This window comes from Hyperolius riggenbachi, chromosome 11 (assembly GCF_040937935.1).
Source record: "Hyperolius riggenbachi isolate aHypRig1 chromosome 11, aHypRig1.pri, whole genome shotgun sequence".
Lineage (NCBI taxonomy): Eukaryota > Metazoa > Chordata > Amphibia > Anura > Hyperoliidae > Hyperolius > Hyperolius riggenbachi.
Genome location: NC_090656.1, coordinates 102,475,376 through 102,492,021, shown reverse-complemented (window position 1 = coordinate 102,492,021; position 16,646 = coordinate 102,475,376).

The window sequence follows — 16,646 nt, the reverse complement described above, 5'->3', positions numbered from 1 at the left end:
CAGTAGTGCATATTTTCATGAAGAGATACTTAATTTAGTGATACTATTTCTCTCACTCTTGGGGTCTAATTAGCATATTAGTTGCTATAAGAGCCATCTTGTCATCAGAACATGACTGTCACCATACACAGCCATATAAATACACTAATAACCAGTCATATAAATCACCCATAGCTATTGTTAACTGTTTTTGCTGATATGTAGTTCATCCTCTGGCTTTTTTTTTTTTAGCTGTCATGTGCATTATTATTGTCTTTTATAGATTATTGATATACTATTTATTTATGTGTCTAGGCCTCTTTGTTCTGTTTACAGTCCTTTTAGAATGAGATCTGACACGTGGATTCATATGTACCTTATCATTCACTTATTAATTTACTCATACCACAATTATGTATTTTTACCATATATCTAAAAAAATTGTATTTGCTTATCATACAGCATATATACAAAATATGAACAGTTCCAAGAAGTGTTTCCTTCTAACAGTATTCCATCTCATCAAGGCTTTAGAGCCAAGCGATCATCAATCTTCTATGTACATTCAAAAAAGAATATAACAGTTGTGTTATGTAGAATAAGATCAAAAGTAGTCTCATCTGTATCCATAGCTTTGTATATGTTACGGCCAGAACCCGAAGTTTGGCCACTCCTAGTTCTGGCCGGCCACTTCGGGTTCTGGCCGGCCAATGCGCGAAGTGGCCGCTGCGCTGCGGCCAATGTTAGAAATGGAACGATTCCTCTGACATTAATGTATCTTCTGGCCGCAGCGCAGCGGCCAAACGTAGAACAACTTAGTTTTTTTAATGCAATTCAGCCGGCGGCAATGTAACAATTCAAGCCGCCGGCTTTTTCTCTGCATCTCTCTCTCCTCCTCTGCCTCTCTCTCTCCTTCTCCCCCCCCCCTCTCGCTCTCTCCTATGGGCAGCCGGGCGGGGACACGAGTGTCCCCCCGGAGTCGTTCGTCGCGGCAGGGGAATCCTGCTGTTCTTGCAGAGCGGGTGCTGGCAGAAGCGATGTCTGCAGCCTCCCCACTCTGGTTTTCTGGTGCGACGAACGACTCCCGGGGACACGCGTGTCCCCGCCTGCTGCCCATAAGAGGAGGAGAGAGAGATGCAGAGAAAAAGCCGACGGCTTGAATTGTTACATTGCCGCCGGCGGAATTGCATTAAATGAACTAAGTTGTTCTACGTTTGGCCGCTGCGCTGCGGCCAGAAGATACATTAATGTCAGAGGAATCATTCCATTTCTAACATTGGCAGCAGCACATTGGCCGGCCAGAACCCGAAGTGGCCGGCCAGAACTAGAAGTGGCCAAACTTCGGGTTCTGGCTGTAACATATATAATAGTTGTGTAAAACTTGTAGTAATATTCTAAAAGAAATAGCATCAAAAAATAGCTTCTAAAAAAACTTCTTGCTAACATCTTAACAGAACTTAATGCTGAAAAATTAATAAAGTAAATCACCAGAATATTAAGCATATTACCCCTTCTCTGTCATTTCTTCAACATCTAGAACCACTCGTGGGAAGTTTAGCTTCTGCCTCATGTGTCTTCTCAGGAGATTGTTGGGCTTCTGCAAACTATGAGCTTTCTGCTCCTACTTTTATAGGGATAGGAAGCAATATGGCTGCCTAAGCTGGAATTTCCCTGAATCCCAGGTTCTGATTGGCTAAAGCTTCCATGCGTAGCTCGCTATCTTTGACATTTAAAATACCCATAACACTTTTTTGTTTTGAATACCTTAATTATCTTAACTGTTTGAACTAACCTCATTTGGAGTGTTTACAAATTCTGATCAGGTCATTTCTGACGCAGTTAATTAAAAATGGACGTCACCAGCCATCTTGTCTACTGGTTTGCCCCAGACATTGCAACTAAACCATGTCATTCATAACGCATTTCTGATAAAGTGTTCTCTGCTAATTAGGTTGGAATGTCTCGGTACTTTCCCAGGTCAGGTTGACACTATAACACTGTACACAGACCTGTAAGAGCGCTTAGCAATTTAAGGCTTATTGAAACATACAGGGCTTCTAATATACTCATTTAAATATAAATCTTATTATATAATTCTTCTTAAAACAATTAATCATATAAGAAATGCATATTAAATCTTAATAATATAAAATCATGTTCCATATATTTGCCTTTCTTATGAATAAATATAAAAACTTCATCCGGCAGAGGTCACCACCTGATCATTTAATAATAATCTATATTAATATTAATTTTATAAGACTATGAAACCGCCAGGTGGCATCATTGAATCATCTTTAACTAATTGGGAAAACACCTTCTTTGTTTTATTATTTTTTTATTAAGCCTGTTCCCAAAACATCATGTGTTATCAGCTTTCAGTGTTCAGCTTATTGAGACAGCCTTGTACCCAGAACACGTCAACAATTCTCCAGAACCAAAACAATCCCACGAGAATGTTTTACTCTCCCAAATCATCACTGGAAGAATCCAGAATTTCAAAATATATTTCAAAGTATTAAATTCTATTATATAGGGTTTAACAATAATTATTTCTCTCTTTAGAAGGACTGTATTGATTAGTAATATTTAGATTAATAATATCTATGTGTAATAATTAAGAAATTGTACATGTATAATTACTGCAGTAATGTGTGTTTTAACCTGTTTCCAGTCTTTACACAGAAGCATCTTCAAATGTCAAGGCCACGCACTTACATAACCAAGAATGTTCTGGCTTTTTGTAACTAGAATAATTCAATTATGAGTTTCACTGCTTGAAATATGCTGAGATGTCACAGAGCAATATTTAAAAAAAAAGTACTCTAACTTTACAGTTTACAATTAAATTTGCATAGAACATTAACACTTAAAACATACACATATGACAGCTTTTCCAGCATAAATAAAACCGCTAGAATTCTGACAAGTGGGTGAATCATACACCTGAAACAAGCATGCAGTTAATCCAGTCTGACTTCAGTCAGAGCACCTGATCTGCATGCTTGTAGAGGGGCTGTGGCTAAAAGTATTAGAGATGCCAGATCAGCAGGAGAGTCAGGCAACTGGTATTTGTCAGGCTCGGCCATGCTCTGTGCAGTAGATAACTCCCAAATATATGCAGACATCCCGGATTTGATGCAAGTGATGTTTATTTACAGTGAAAAGTACATGCAATGTTCAAATCAGGGTTTCCAGGACATAATGCAGGAACAGGTTTGCAACACAAGTTCAAGAACAATATGCAGGAATATTACTCAGAGACTGGCAAACAGATACAAGTCCAGGAACAGATATGAAGGTTGCGCCAGTAACAGATATGCAGGTTGCACCAGGAACAAGCATGCAGGTTAACCAGGAACACGCATTCAGGCAAGGAATCCAGGTACTCAGGACATGAACCCGGTATGCAGGAATTGAAGTCCAGATACTCAGAGCAAGAGCAGGCATACAGGCATGAAATCCAGGTACTCAGAACATGAGCAGGCATACAGGTATGAACTCTGGAAGCTCAGGACATCAACAGGAACACAGGATTGGAATCTGAACACTCGGAACAGGAACAAGGATACAGGAACTCATGACATGACACTAGATACATGAATCAGCTATCAGGGAAAGCTGAAGTCTAACTGCACTGATCTAGGCTTAGACAATGCAATGCACAAGGAAAGCCTGCTGGAAACTCAGGATGCTTGGTGTAGCACCCCCCATTCAGGTAAAATAAACACTTACAGTATTACATAAACACACACACACACACACAATTGGCGAAAGGCCGCGGCCGTTTATTGGGGTACACCAATCTGGATAATTCGTCCAGATACCATCAGTAAAGAATCAATTTAATTTATTGACCAATAATTGAAACAACTTCACGTGTGTGTGTGTGTGTGTGTGTGTGTGTGTGCGTGTGCGTGTGCGTGTGCGTGTGCGTGTGCGTGTGCGTGTGTATTTAGTGGAAAGCTGACCTGGTAATGGAAAAATATTTTAACATTTTAGTGTTGCAAGTTATTTTTAATCATGATAAAAATTGCATTTAAATCTTCAGAAATTGCTTACTTGCAGCAATGATAACAGTATACAGTTGGCTGATGGTGTAATGGTTAAGGGCTCTGCCTCTGACACAGGAGACCAGGGTTCGAAACACGGCTCTGCCTCTTCAGTAAGCCAGCACTAATTCAGTAGGAGACTGAACTCCCTTACACTGCTACTGCCAATAGAGAGCGCCCTAGTGGCTGCTGCTCTGCTCTGGCGCTTTGAGTCCGCAAGGAGAAAAGCGCAATATAAATGTTATTTGTCTTGTCTTGTCTTTAACCATCCACCATTTTCTTTTTCCTTTTTCAGATAGTAAGATTAGTGGTATTTAATCTGACCATCGTTATCGCACAAAGCAATTGTCGTCTCTTTTTTCACAAAACAAAGTAAGAAAGTGTTATTGCTTCTGTCAAAATTATAGTAAATGTTCAAGTAACGAGTGGATTAAGAATAAAAAAAATGTATGCGGCTGTGCAGTATCTATACACATTTGCTGCTGCAGAATGGCAACATAGGGTTCCAGTCCATTCTAACCACTGTCTGCAGATGTGGCTAAGAAAGTCAACCCCCTAATCCACTCATCCCTCACACCTTTCCCTGAATTAGTGTAGATGCAATGGTCACCCTTTCAGTTGATGCTAAAATCTGCAGAAACAAAACACATCAATAAAAACTGCCAAACAATATAGAGGAGTTTAGTTTTCCAAGAAAGCTGCAGTGTTTTTGAGTTGAACCATCCCACCATAATTGTTAAGGTACCCTTCTCAGGATTGTCCACTCAAACCAGTCAAGATGTAAGCAGACAATTCATGCATACACCTTTAAATTCAGTTTTGGAGGAAGTTGATGTTACTACAGGGGAGCAGCCGCTGCAACCACAGGGGGACCCCAACTACTACTTTACTCACTCCGATAAATGGATCCATCCTTCACATCAGTTGATGGCTACACTTGTTATGGGTATGAAGATTATGATTTCCACACTTGTTTTATGACACTTGAAAAATGGACCCCCAGATGTGAGGGTCACCAGGGGTAGGCAAAGGAAAGATTGTGAACCTTGGGGGACCCATCAGTTTTGCTGCTCAATGATTTGCGGTTTGGCCCCTGCTTGAAGCAACTGGGGTTCTTGGCCTTTAAATAAAAGGAGAACACACATATACATCCAGTTAGCCATTCAAGGAGCTACAACTCTCTCTTTAAAAATAATGAGCTGTAGTGGCATAAGGATAGGAGAGCTACAGCTTGAAGCCAACATGACCATTGATTACATTAGTGTAGAGGTTGTAGTGTGGACAGGTAGAGTTAAGACTTGGCCCTAAACATTTTTGGGCTGTATTACAGTATATCTTAACCTTTTGGTGACCGCCTCTATTAGATCCTATGCCGCACTTCTGGCTGTTTTAGCCTGGTGTGGTATAGGATCTACGCCGCCCGCATTACCGCTATCGACGGGATCATGCGCACCCGAGAGGGGAGATTAAGCTGTCATATGACTGACAGCTGACATCTCCCATCAGTGATCAGAAGCGATCGTGTATGGCTTCTGACCACGTGATTACTAAGATCGCCGGCAGATCATAGTGATCATTGTAACAGCTGCGGCAGTAGGGGGAAAGAAGAGGATCCACTTACCTCCCTGCTGTTCTCCCGACGATCGGCGCTCCCCACCGTTCTGGCAGGCATCTCTGCTCACTCTGACATCAGTGTCGGGTCCCTGCTTTATGACGTCATCAAGCCGCGACCCACACCTGAGCGGTGGTACGAGCAGAGATGCCGGCCAGAGCGGAGGGGTCCACAGCGTATCATTGCGGGAGCCTGGGAGGTGAGTAAATGCTGCTGCATACAGGGGGGTAGAGATGGCCCGAACCTCCGATTTTCGGTTTGCAAATGCGTTCGCAAACCTCCGCAAAAATTCGCGAACATGCAAACTTTTGCGAACCGCTATCGACTTCAATGGGGAGGCAAACTTTGAAAACTAGAAAAGTGATGGAAAAGATGTTTCAAGGGGTCCAACACCTGGAGGGGTGCATGGCGAAGTGGGATACACGCCAAAAGTCTCGGGAAAAAATCTGTATTTGACGCAAAGCAGCGTTTTAAGGGCAGAAATCAGATTGCATGCTAAATTGGAGGCCTAAAGTGTTTTAAAACATCTTGCATGTGTATACATCAATCAGGAAGTTTAATTAGAGTACTGCTTCACACTGACAGACCAAACTCACTGTGCTTGTGTTGTGACGGCCGTGCTGGGCTGGTGCACACCATGGCGAGAGTGCAGGCGATAGCGGTTTTCAAGCCCATATGGTCGCCAGGCTGAGGTAGCTGAATGACAGAACAACAGTGACTGTCCAGCTGATCGAATTTGGTCTGTCCATAATGAAGCAACGACCTTATTATCTTTGGTGTGCCACCCCCCGAGACACTCATATAGCCGTCGGTCATTGCTTCATTGTGATATGCAAGCCCCTTCACCGCGGCAAGGTAACTATCACGAAGGGGAATTGAAACATGTACATGCTTTTGTTGTTGCAGCCGCAGTGCAGCCAGAAAAATTAGGCAGGCATGTACACACACCAGAAAAATTATTATAGCGGCCGCTGCTAGCAGCGGCCTTAAAAATTCAGGAATCTGCCTGGAATCCTGGACCCTGTTAGTGGTGGCGGAGTAGGCAGTCAAGCGACCTGCAGGCAGAGATGCTGTGTGGGGTGCGACTTAGTCATGGGGCAGGCAGTCACACGGCGTGCAGGCAGAGATGCTGTTTGCGGGGACTGACTTAGTCTTTGGGTGGGCAGTATCCCTCCGGGATCCATACCTCATTCATTTTGATAAAGGTGAGGTACTGAACACTTTTTTGACTTAGGCGACTTCTCTTCTCCCGCTGAAGGTCCTTTCTGACAGGACGCTTGAGGCAGTGCAAGACAAAAGTTGGATGGCAAATTGGGACAGCTCTGGCCACAGGTCAAGCCTGCACACCCAGTAGTCCAAGGGTTCATTGCTGCTCACAGTGTCTACATCCACACTTAAGGCCAGGTAGTCGGCTACCTGCCGGTCCAGGCATTGGTGGAGGGTGGATCCGGAGGCGCTAATGCGAGACATTGGACTAAAAAATGTCCGCATGTCCGACATCACCATGAGATCGCTGGAGCGTCCTGTCTTTGCCTGTGTGGACATGGGAGAAGGATTACTGGCAGTGGTACCTTTATTCCGTTGTGCTGTGACATCACCCTTAAACGCATTGTAAAGCATAGTTGCCAGCTTGTTCTGCAAGTGCTGCATCCTTTCTGCCTTCTGGTAATTTGGAAACATCTCCGCCACTTTGTGCCTATTTCGAGGGTCTAGTAGCGTGACCACCCAGTACAGCTCATTCCCCTTGAGTTTTTTTTTAATACGGAGGTCCCTCAACAGGCTGGAAAGCATAAAAGACACCATCTGCACAAAGTTGGATGCAGACGTACTATCCATCTCCTCTTGCTCTTCCTCAGTGATGTCAGCTAAGTTCTCCTCCTCCCTCCAGCCACGAACAATACCACGGGAAAGTTGAGCAGCACAAGCCCCCTGCGACACCTGCTGCAGTAGTCCTTCCGCCTCATCCTCCTCCTCTGAAAAAACACCTTCCTCATCATCTGACTCCTCTTCCCCACACGACTCTTCCTCCTCCTCCCTCTGTGATGCAGCAGGTGTTGAGGAATCATCTGCTTCTGCTGAGAATTGATCCCACAACCATGCCTTGTAAGGGTTTTTTCACCTTCCTCTGGATCAACAGGGATATGTGAGGGAGCAGGCTGGTGTTGTACTTTATACTGGTTGAACTCGATGGACGTATGACTTTTTTCAACCAAAATAACTAAGTAACTATGTAACTCTTCCTCCTATTCCTGTATCCGCTCCTCCACAGATTGATCCACCCCTCTACTCTGCACACTCCAGGAAGAAGGCATATGGGATCAAGTCGCTGATGGTGCCTTCACTGCGACTCACCAGGTCTGTCACCTCCTCAAATGCCTGCGTGAGCCTGCAGGCATTTCACATCAATGTCCAGTACTTCAGCCAGAACATCCCCATCTTCCCAGACTGTGTCCTTTGACTGTAGCTGTTGAGATACTGTTTGACGGCTTTCTCCTGTTGTAGCAGGCAGTCGAACATCAGGAGGGTCGAATTCCAGCGAGTCGGGCTATCGCAAATCAAGCGTCTCACCGGCAAGTTGTTTCTCCGCCTTTTATTGCGGCCTGGTATCTTCCACTGCAGTGTACCAATGGCCACACATTTTCGGAAGGCCTCAGAGTCCACCAGCTGGTATGATAACAGCTGGCGGGATAACAGTTCCGCCAAGCCAGCTGTCAGACGCCGGGCAAGGGGGTGACTGTCTGACATTGGCTTCTTCCTCTCTAAGATTTCCCTCAGGGACACCTGGCTACTGCTTTGGACAGAGGAGCAGGAGCCGCTCAAGGTGAGAAGCGGAGTGGAGGAGGGTGGCTGTGATTGTGAAGGTGCAAGCGGCTGAAGAAGATGATGCACCTGAAGGAGGAAGAGGAGAAGGAGGCTGGCTTTGCTTTTGTGTGCTGCTTTTGCTCAGGTGGTCTTCCCATTGCAATTTGTGCCTTTTCAGCATGTGCCTTCGTAAGGCAGCTGTCCCTAGGTGGGTGTTGGCCTATCCACTGCTCAATTTTTGGTGGCAGAGAGTACAGATGGCATTGCTCTGATCTTTGGCATACACACTAATAAATTTCCACACCGCTGATCCACCTGGGGTGTGGGCACTATGGTGGCATCAGCAGCTGACGTTGAAGGGCATGTTGGCTGGCTGTACATAGGTGGCGATATATGGTGCCGGACACTGCCACCAGCTGTTTCTGATAATGAGCTCCCCATGCTTCTTTCAGCAGCTCGTTTCCTCCTACACCTCTCTGACTCCCCCTCTGAACTGTCCCTTGGTCATTGTGTCACTTAGGATCGTGGCATCCATGGCAGTATCATCATCAAAATCATCCTCCAAAGCTTCGTTTTTATCAGACACCTCCAAAACTACATCAACAGCAGGTACTTCATCATCCTCCTCTTCACATCTTACGTCTAAAGTGTTGCCTAACTCATACATATGAGGAGGTGTAACTTGCTTAGCGCCTTCATCTTGTTGTAACAATAGTGGCTGTGAATCAGTGAATACCCCACCAAATAACTCCTGCGAAGTTTCAAATGTAGCGGATGTGGTACTTGGAGTAGCGCTGGTGGATGCAGAAGATGAGGTGTTCGGTGTTAAATAGTCAACCACGTCCTGAAAATCTTGGGAGTTGATGGGACATGCCTTCTTCTGAGCACTGTACTTTAGGCCAGGGCTGCACGAAATCACGTCAGCACGACCTCGAACAGACCTGCCGGGTGGCCTGCCCCTGCCTCTTTTGTCCATATCGGGGGGGATGAAGTGAAAGGTATGCACTGACTTGACTAACACAATGTGCAGTCACACAGGTGCAGTGAAAAGTAGCAGTGACTGGTATTACAATACAATGTGCAGCTGTCACACAGGTGCAGTTAACAGGTATGCTCGGACTGGTATACTAAACAGCGTGTGGTCACACAGGTGCAGTGAGCGGGCATGCAGGGATTGGTATTACAAATGTGCACCTGTCACACACAAGTACCGTGTACAGGTGCAATGACTGGTGGTATATTACACTGCTTGCGCTCACGTAGGTGCACTGAACAGGTCACAGGTATGCACTGCAGTGATTGGAAGGTAGGTGCACTGAACAGTGAACAGGTGCAGTTATTCGGGATTACAAATGTGCAGCTGCCTGTCACACACACAGGTAGTCACTGAATGTGCTGGGCCTGGCAGTGGCACAGTAGGAATTACCAAGGCTGTCTATGCAACACAAGTGTCTGTGGGACACACACACACACAAAAAAATAGATCACAAGAACAAGATTAGCTCTCAAAAGAGCTGTTGAGGGGTGCTTTTTAGCAATAAAAATCAGCAAGGAGCAAGCTAACAAGCCTACAAGCGCCTAACTAAGCTTTCCCTATGTGAGTCTGCAGCAGCTGTCCCTTCTCTAATTACTGCAGGCACACAAGTGAGTAAAATGCCTGACGCTGCCTGACTTTTATAAGGGGGGGAGGGCCTCCAGGAGGGAGTGTAGCCTGATTGGCTACAATGTGCCTGCTGACTGTGATGTAGAGGGTCAAAGTTGACCCTAATGATGCACTATGAGGGCAAATCGAACTTCCGGAAAAGTTTGCGGTTATCTGTGATCGCGAACACCGGAAGTTTGCGGCGAACAGTTCGGGCCATCTCTACACGGGGGACACCTAGCCACACAGGGGACACACAACCCAGCTAGCCACAGAGGGGGTCCGGCTGCTTGACCCCCCCCCCCTAAACGCGCCCCTCCCCACATGCAAATTTGCCTGGTCCTTAAGAAGGGTTATGCGGCCGATCCCCACAGAGTTATACAAGTTAAGTATATGCCTGTCACCATCAAAAAGCTTGTTGCCTGAAGTTTAATACAATAGAAATCCATTGTCTGATTTAATCATTCAAAATTACATGAACAGGTATCCCCAAGATTAGTGATTTAGCGATTTGCTATTGGATGCATTTTCGGTAACCCCTATTGCATTGTCTCCTCTCTTTTCCATAGAACAGCACAGACCACTTGGCAGACAACTGAGCAGCATGCAATATTATTATTATTATTATTATTTATTTATTTAGCATCAACATCTTCTGTACCACTGTACAGAGTAGTGATGAGCACAAGTTTTGCATAATCATAATTTTTCATCGTAATTCACAGTTACAATGTGAAATCAGAGAGCAACATTTCAAGAAAATGTGTTATTAATTTCATTTGTAACAGGAGTTAGCAACCGTAATTTCCGCAATTTCTCTACTTCATGTAATTTTTTTACATAATCTTGTGCCAAATTTAGTAGTTAATAGCAAAGCCCACATACATGCTATTGTCACCAAATTTGCTAAAGAGGAACTGTCGCGAAAATCTTCACATTTAAAACACATATAAATTATAAGTAAATTTCTTCCTGGGTAAAATGAGCCACAAACTACTTATCTCCTATGTTGCTGTCACTTACAGTAGATAGTAGAAATCTGACATTACCGACAGGCTTTGGGTTAGTCCATCTCTTCATAGGGGATTCTCTTTATAAAGACACTCCCTGAAAAAGATTTATACAAAGATGCTGGCCAGCCTTCCTGCTTGCTGCACACTTTTTTGGCAGCTGGACGGAGCAACTGCCATTCACGGAAGTGCTTTTAAAAATAAAGAAAACCCTGAGAACCCCCATAAGAAGATGGGCTAGTCCAAAATCTGTCTGTAATGTCAGGTTTATACAGCTTACTGTAAGTGACAGCAAAATAGGAGAAGAGTAATTTATGGCTCATTTTACTCTGGAAGAAATGGTCTTCTTATTTGTATATTAAGTTTACATGTATTTTAAAATTTTCGCAACAGAGGTCCTTTGCTAAGTATTTTTTTCAGAAAGAACTAGAAGTTTCTGAGAAAAACTATTCTAAATTTGTAGTGGAAAAATGTTTTTTAAACTCAGAAAAATGAAAAATTTCCTTTGCATTTTTAAAATTTTCTCAAGAATACAGGGTCTTTTTGAAAAATATTTGTTTGCTGTTTTGCTGTTAACTGCTAAAATCAACAAAATTTACACAAAAAGTACACAAAATTGCAGACGAATTACACAAAATCAGTTGCATTTCTTAATTGTTATTACGAATGGCCGTAATTGCGAAAATGTTTGTGACATAATCGTCATTAGCAGGTTACGATCATCCCTAGTACACAGTACAAGACAGACAATTATAGTGGGTACTCTAGATACATAAGTAAGTAGTTCAATAAAGAGTAAACATCAGGACAGCCAGTAACACAAGTGCAAAATATATACATACAGTAGCTTTAAAGAGGAACTCCAGTGAAAATAATGTAATAAAAAAAGTGCTTCATTTTACAATAATTATGTATAAATGATTTAGTCAGTGTTTGCTCATTGTAAAATCTTTCCTCTCCCAGATTTACATTCTGACATTTATCACATGGTGACATTTTTACTGTGGGCAGGTTATGTAGCTGCTCCTAGCTGTTTTGGCTGTTATAGACAGCTGTAAACAGCCATTTCCTGTCTGTGAACATTGTTACATTGTGGCAGTTTGCCCAGAGTACCGCAGTACCAGAGTTTCTTGTGGGAGGGGTTTCTTCACAAAATCAGCCATACAGCGCCCCCTGATGGTCTGTTTGTGAAATGCAATAGATTTGTCATGTAAAAGGGGGTATCAGCTACTGATTGGGATAAAGTTCAATTCTTGGTCGGAGTTTCTCTTTAAAATTTCAGCAGTACTAGTCTGTGTTCATTTGATAAGTGCAGCAAAAAAGGGGAGGACCCTTCCCTCATGTGCTTACACTCTAGAGTATGTACAATAATTGCTAAACTGCCACATGAGGTGATCATGAAAAATAATTTCGGGTGACAGATATCTAGTGTGTGTACGCGGCTTTAGTCCATAGAGTATTCACAGATCAGAGCTTCACAATGATGTCACCTTTATGGGCCATCTTCCCTGTAAATCCCTGTTTTTAGAAAGACAGTGCCAGTGTTTTGTAGTCACTCCTATCCTATAGCTGACAAAGTGACTAAACCGTCATGGCCAGCCTCGGACTGACCCACCGAACCACCGACGTAAAATTCGGTGGGCCCCCTTTAAGAGTTGTGACGTCACAGTCACATGACCCAGAGGGCCCCCTCTCTCCTATCCGGGCGGCCGGGCCTGCGCCAGTGACGTCACCATGCTAGCCGGTCCAGAGGCCTATAAGGAATCATCATTCTTCTGGCGGCAAGCTCCGCCTCCATCCGTACGCATCATCGTTGCGCCTTGCGCCAGACAGACTCAGAGAGGCCTGCCGCCTGGCTGGAGACGCCGCAGCCCGCCGCAGGGGGAATGCCTGGCCTGTCTGAGGGGACACTCTCTGAGCCTGAGGGAGCCACACTGACTGACGCCCGCCGGGACCTGCCACCGTGCCACGCTGCAAGTCAGGCTCAGCTGCCCAGCCCTGCACGGAAGGTGGGCTCTTTTGTGTGTCTGTAGTATTGGGGGGGGGAGGGGAGGAGTGACTCAGCCCAGGCAGGAGAGAGTGGAGTCTGTCACTGAGTGAGGACTGAGGAGAGAGTCTGCACGCCACCAGTGCAGCAGTGCTGCCACCCCCACCCTCGTGAAGCCACTTCACAACTTTTGTATATCATTCATGTCACTGGTTTATGCACTGGGCCATGCAACAAGCCAGGTATTAATATCCAGAAGTTTAGTAAAGGGGTTAACTCTTTCAGCCCCACATTTCTCAGATGTCACAGAAGCTATCCTAAAGTAAGAGGTACATGGATGTAAAAAGGCTCTGACTACATTGTTCTGAACCACTCACCCGGGACTAGTCCAGTGCTGCCTGCATGCTTGTTCCATGGATGTGACACAGACACTACTGAAGTCTTAAAGGACACTTGAAGTGAGTAGGATAGGGAGGCTGTCATTTTCATTTCCACAATACCAGTTGCCAGGCAGTATTGCCGGTGATCCTCTGCCTTTTATACTTTTAGCATTAAACTCTGAAAAAGCATGCAGATTATTAGACATTTCTGATTGAACTCTGACGACTAGTATTGTTTAAAAGGAAATCTATATGGCAGCCTCCATATCCAACTCACTTCAGGTGTCCTTTAATACCAGCAAGACAGCCTGGCAGCTCCATTTCTCAATTTCAAAAAGACCTAAAGACGATAGACCACTTATCTATCCCTCTACTTCATGCTTCTGAGTTGCTCTGTAGAAGCTGTGCTTGGTGTATACTATAGAAAAGATGACTTTTATATTGTATATAGCAGCAGCAGTGTTAATGGAGGGTATGCTGTTTTGGCCATGAGAAGGTGCAGAATCCCTCCCTCCAGACTGCAGAGAGAGGAGTCACATGACTGTCACTACCATGATCTGCCACCAATCTGATTGCATTTTGTTGGGAAATCTGCCGCCAATTTGATTGCATTTTGTGGGGATATCTGCCGCCAATCTATTTGCATTTTGTGGGGATATCTGCCGCCAATCTATTTGCATTTTGTGGGGATATCTGCCGCCAATCTAATTGCATTTTGTGGATATATCTGCCACCAATCTGATTGTATTTTGTGGATATATCTGCCACCAATCTGATTGTATTTTGTTGGGAAATCTGCCGCCAATTTGATTGCATTTTGTGGGGATATCTGCCGCCAATCTAATTGCATTTTGTGGGGATATCTGCCACCAATCTGATTGTATTTTGTTGGGAAATCTGCCGCCAATTTGATTGCATTTTGTGGGGATATCTGCCGCCAATCTAATTGCATTTTGTGGGGATATCTGCCGTCAATTTGATTGCACTTTGTGGGGATATCTACCGTCAATTTGATTGCATTTTGTGGGGATATCTGCCGCCAATCTGATTGCATTTTGTTGTAAAATCTGCTGCCATTTGACTACTTGATGAATTATCATGAGGCATGTAACTACTTTATTATTTTATCTAAAATGTATCTGGTCAGACCTAATCTCTGTGAATAACACCGCTACTTATTTTTTTTTTTAAAGTCTGCCCATGACCCATCATGACCACGCCCATGTCCCAGTGCATGGTGACACTCACTTATTTTTGCTGCGCTGCACTGCATGTGGACATATCCCTATTGGAGACTGTCCTCAGAAGTGCTCACAATCTATTCCCTACCATAAAATCATGCAAAATTTCTAGAGTACATGTGTATGTGAGCCCAAAATGGGAAGGGGGGGGGGAGGGGTGGAGGAGGAGAGGGGGGCGGGCCCCAGGCTGAAACTTCCTCGGTGGGCCCTTAGTGTCCCAGTCCGACCCTGGTCATGGCTACATGATCTAGCACTTTCCACTGGCTTCTGTTACAACAGTGATGCGAGTGGGTGTCTATGATTGTCCTACAACACAACATCCTTTCCTGTATTGACTGGTTTCCTGTGAATTATTAATACCATTTCCCTTCTTATGTACTTGATCAAACCCCAGTGTAACTGACTTTATTTGGCATCTGTGATGGGTTCTCTTTAATAATAAAAAATAACACATCAATTGCTTGTTTTTCTCCCAGCTTGTCAAGCAGCATTTGTTGACTGTGCTCCTGGTAAAGTGTCATCACTGCTGCATATGTGATTCATACATTTAACCTGCTGCGTGTGGTGGAATGGTTTAAATGTCAGGCTTGACCTGGTGGCTTCACAAAGACTGAAAATCATATATTAACAAAATTGCCCTATACATCATTTTGCTGTAATATGAGCTCCGAGCTGCGATTTCAATAGCTTGTCATATAACTGCTTTATATCCTGTATTATTCACTGGGAAATGGAAATGCCATGAAAATTATTTAGTGACCCTGACATGGCAGAAGAAAGGCCCATTATCGAAAGACATTTACTTTATTCATAAAGAATTCTCATCTTTTTTGATTTTTCAAATACATTTCTCCATTATTACCTTATTATACTATAATATACTAATTCAGAGTCCAGATCACTGCCTTGCAGTGCTGGGTCCTGGGTGTGAGCATGGAGTTTGTATGTTCTCCCAGTGTCTGGGTGAGTTTTCTTCCAGCACTCCAGTTTCCTCTCACATGCCAAACACATACATACAAATTCATTGATTTCCCTGTAAAATTGCCTCTAGACTGCAATGGACATGTGACTATGGGAATGAACCATTAAGCTGAGCAGTGTGAGTTAAAAATCCCCATGCACATGCTACACGAGGTAGTGCTGCATAGCGTGCATTCCTAAGTTATGCGCGCTGCTTTCAAAGTACTGGCTGCTCCTTCTAGCACGAGATGTGAAGTAGCTTTAATACACTTTGGTTGGCCCAAAATGCTGCCTGTCACACAGTGCATACTATGTAGGACCTTTCTGTAAGCCAGCCTGAACTACCATTGTGGTAAAAAGCTGCATGGTACTAGGATACTGGCGATTCTACATTAAGCAATGGTCCTGTCACTTATATACACACAGGACCATTGCCCAATCCAGAACCACTAGTATGCTACTACTACTACGCTGCTATTGGCCGTGATGGTGGTTCAGGCGGGTTTGCAGAACCCTACATAGTATGCACTGCATGAGAGGCAGCATTTTGGGCCAATCAAAGTGTATTAAAGCTACTTCCCATCTTGCACTAGGAGTAGCCGGTAATTTGAAAGGAGCGCGTGTAACACAACACTACCATGCGTAGTGTGCACATGGGGATTTTTAACTCGGACTGCTAAATTTGTTGCGTTGCTTTAGCAGCTTAAAGAATCCACCCCATTGGTACCAATGCATTAGATTCTGAGCCTTTCTGAGGGACATATGTTCTTTGTAAAGTGCTATGAAACGTGTCAGCACTATACAAATACAAAATAATAAATAATAGAAATGTTATAGATGAAAACAGTTTGGAAAAGTGCTGAGGCATGTTTTGTGTTTTTACCACTGTCTATATTACCGTTGGGGAGCTTTTCCTTTGCTTCCACTGACATGACATCCATAGCTTTAAAGAGGTCTTGGATCAAGTAATTTTGGTGCCGC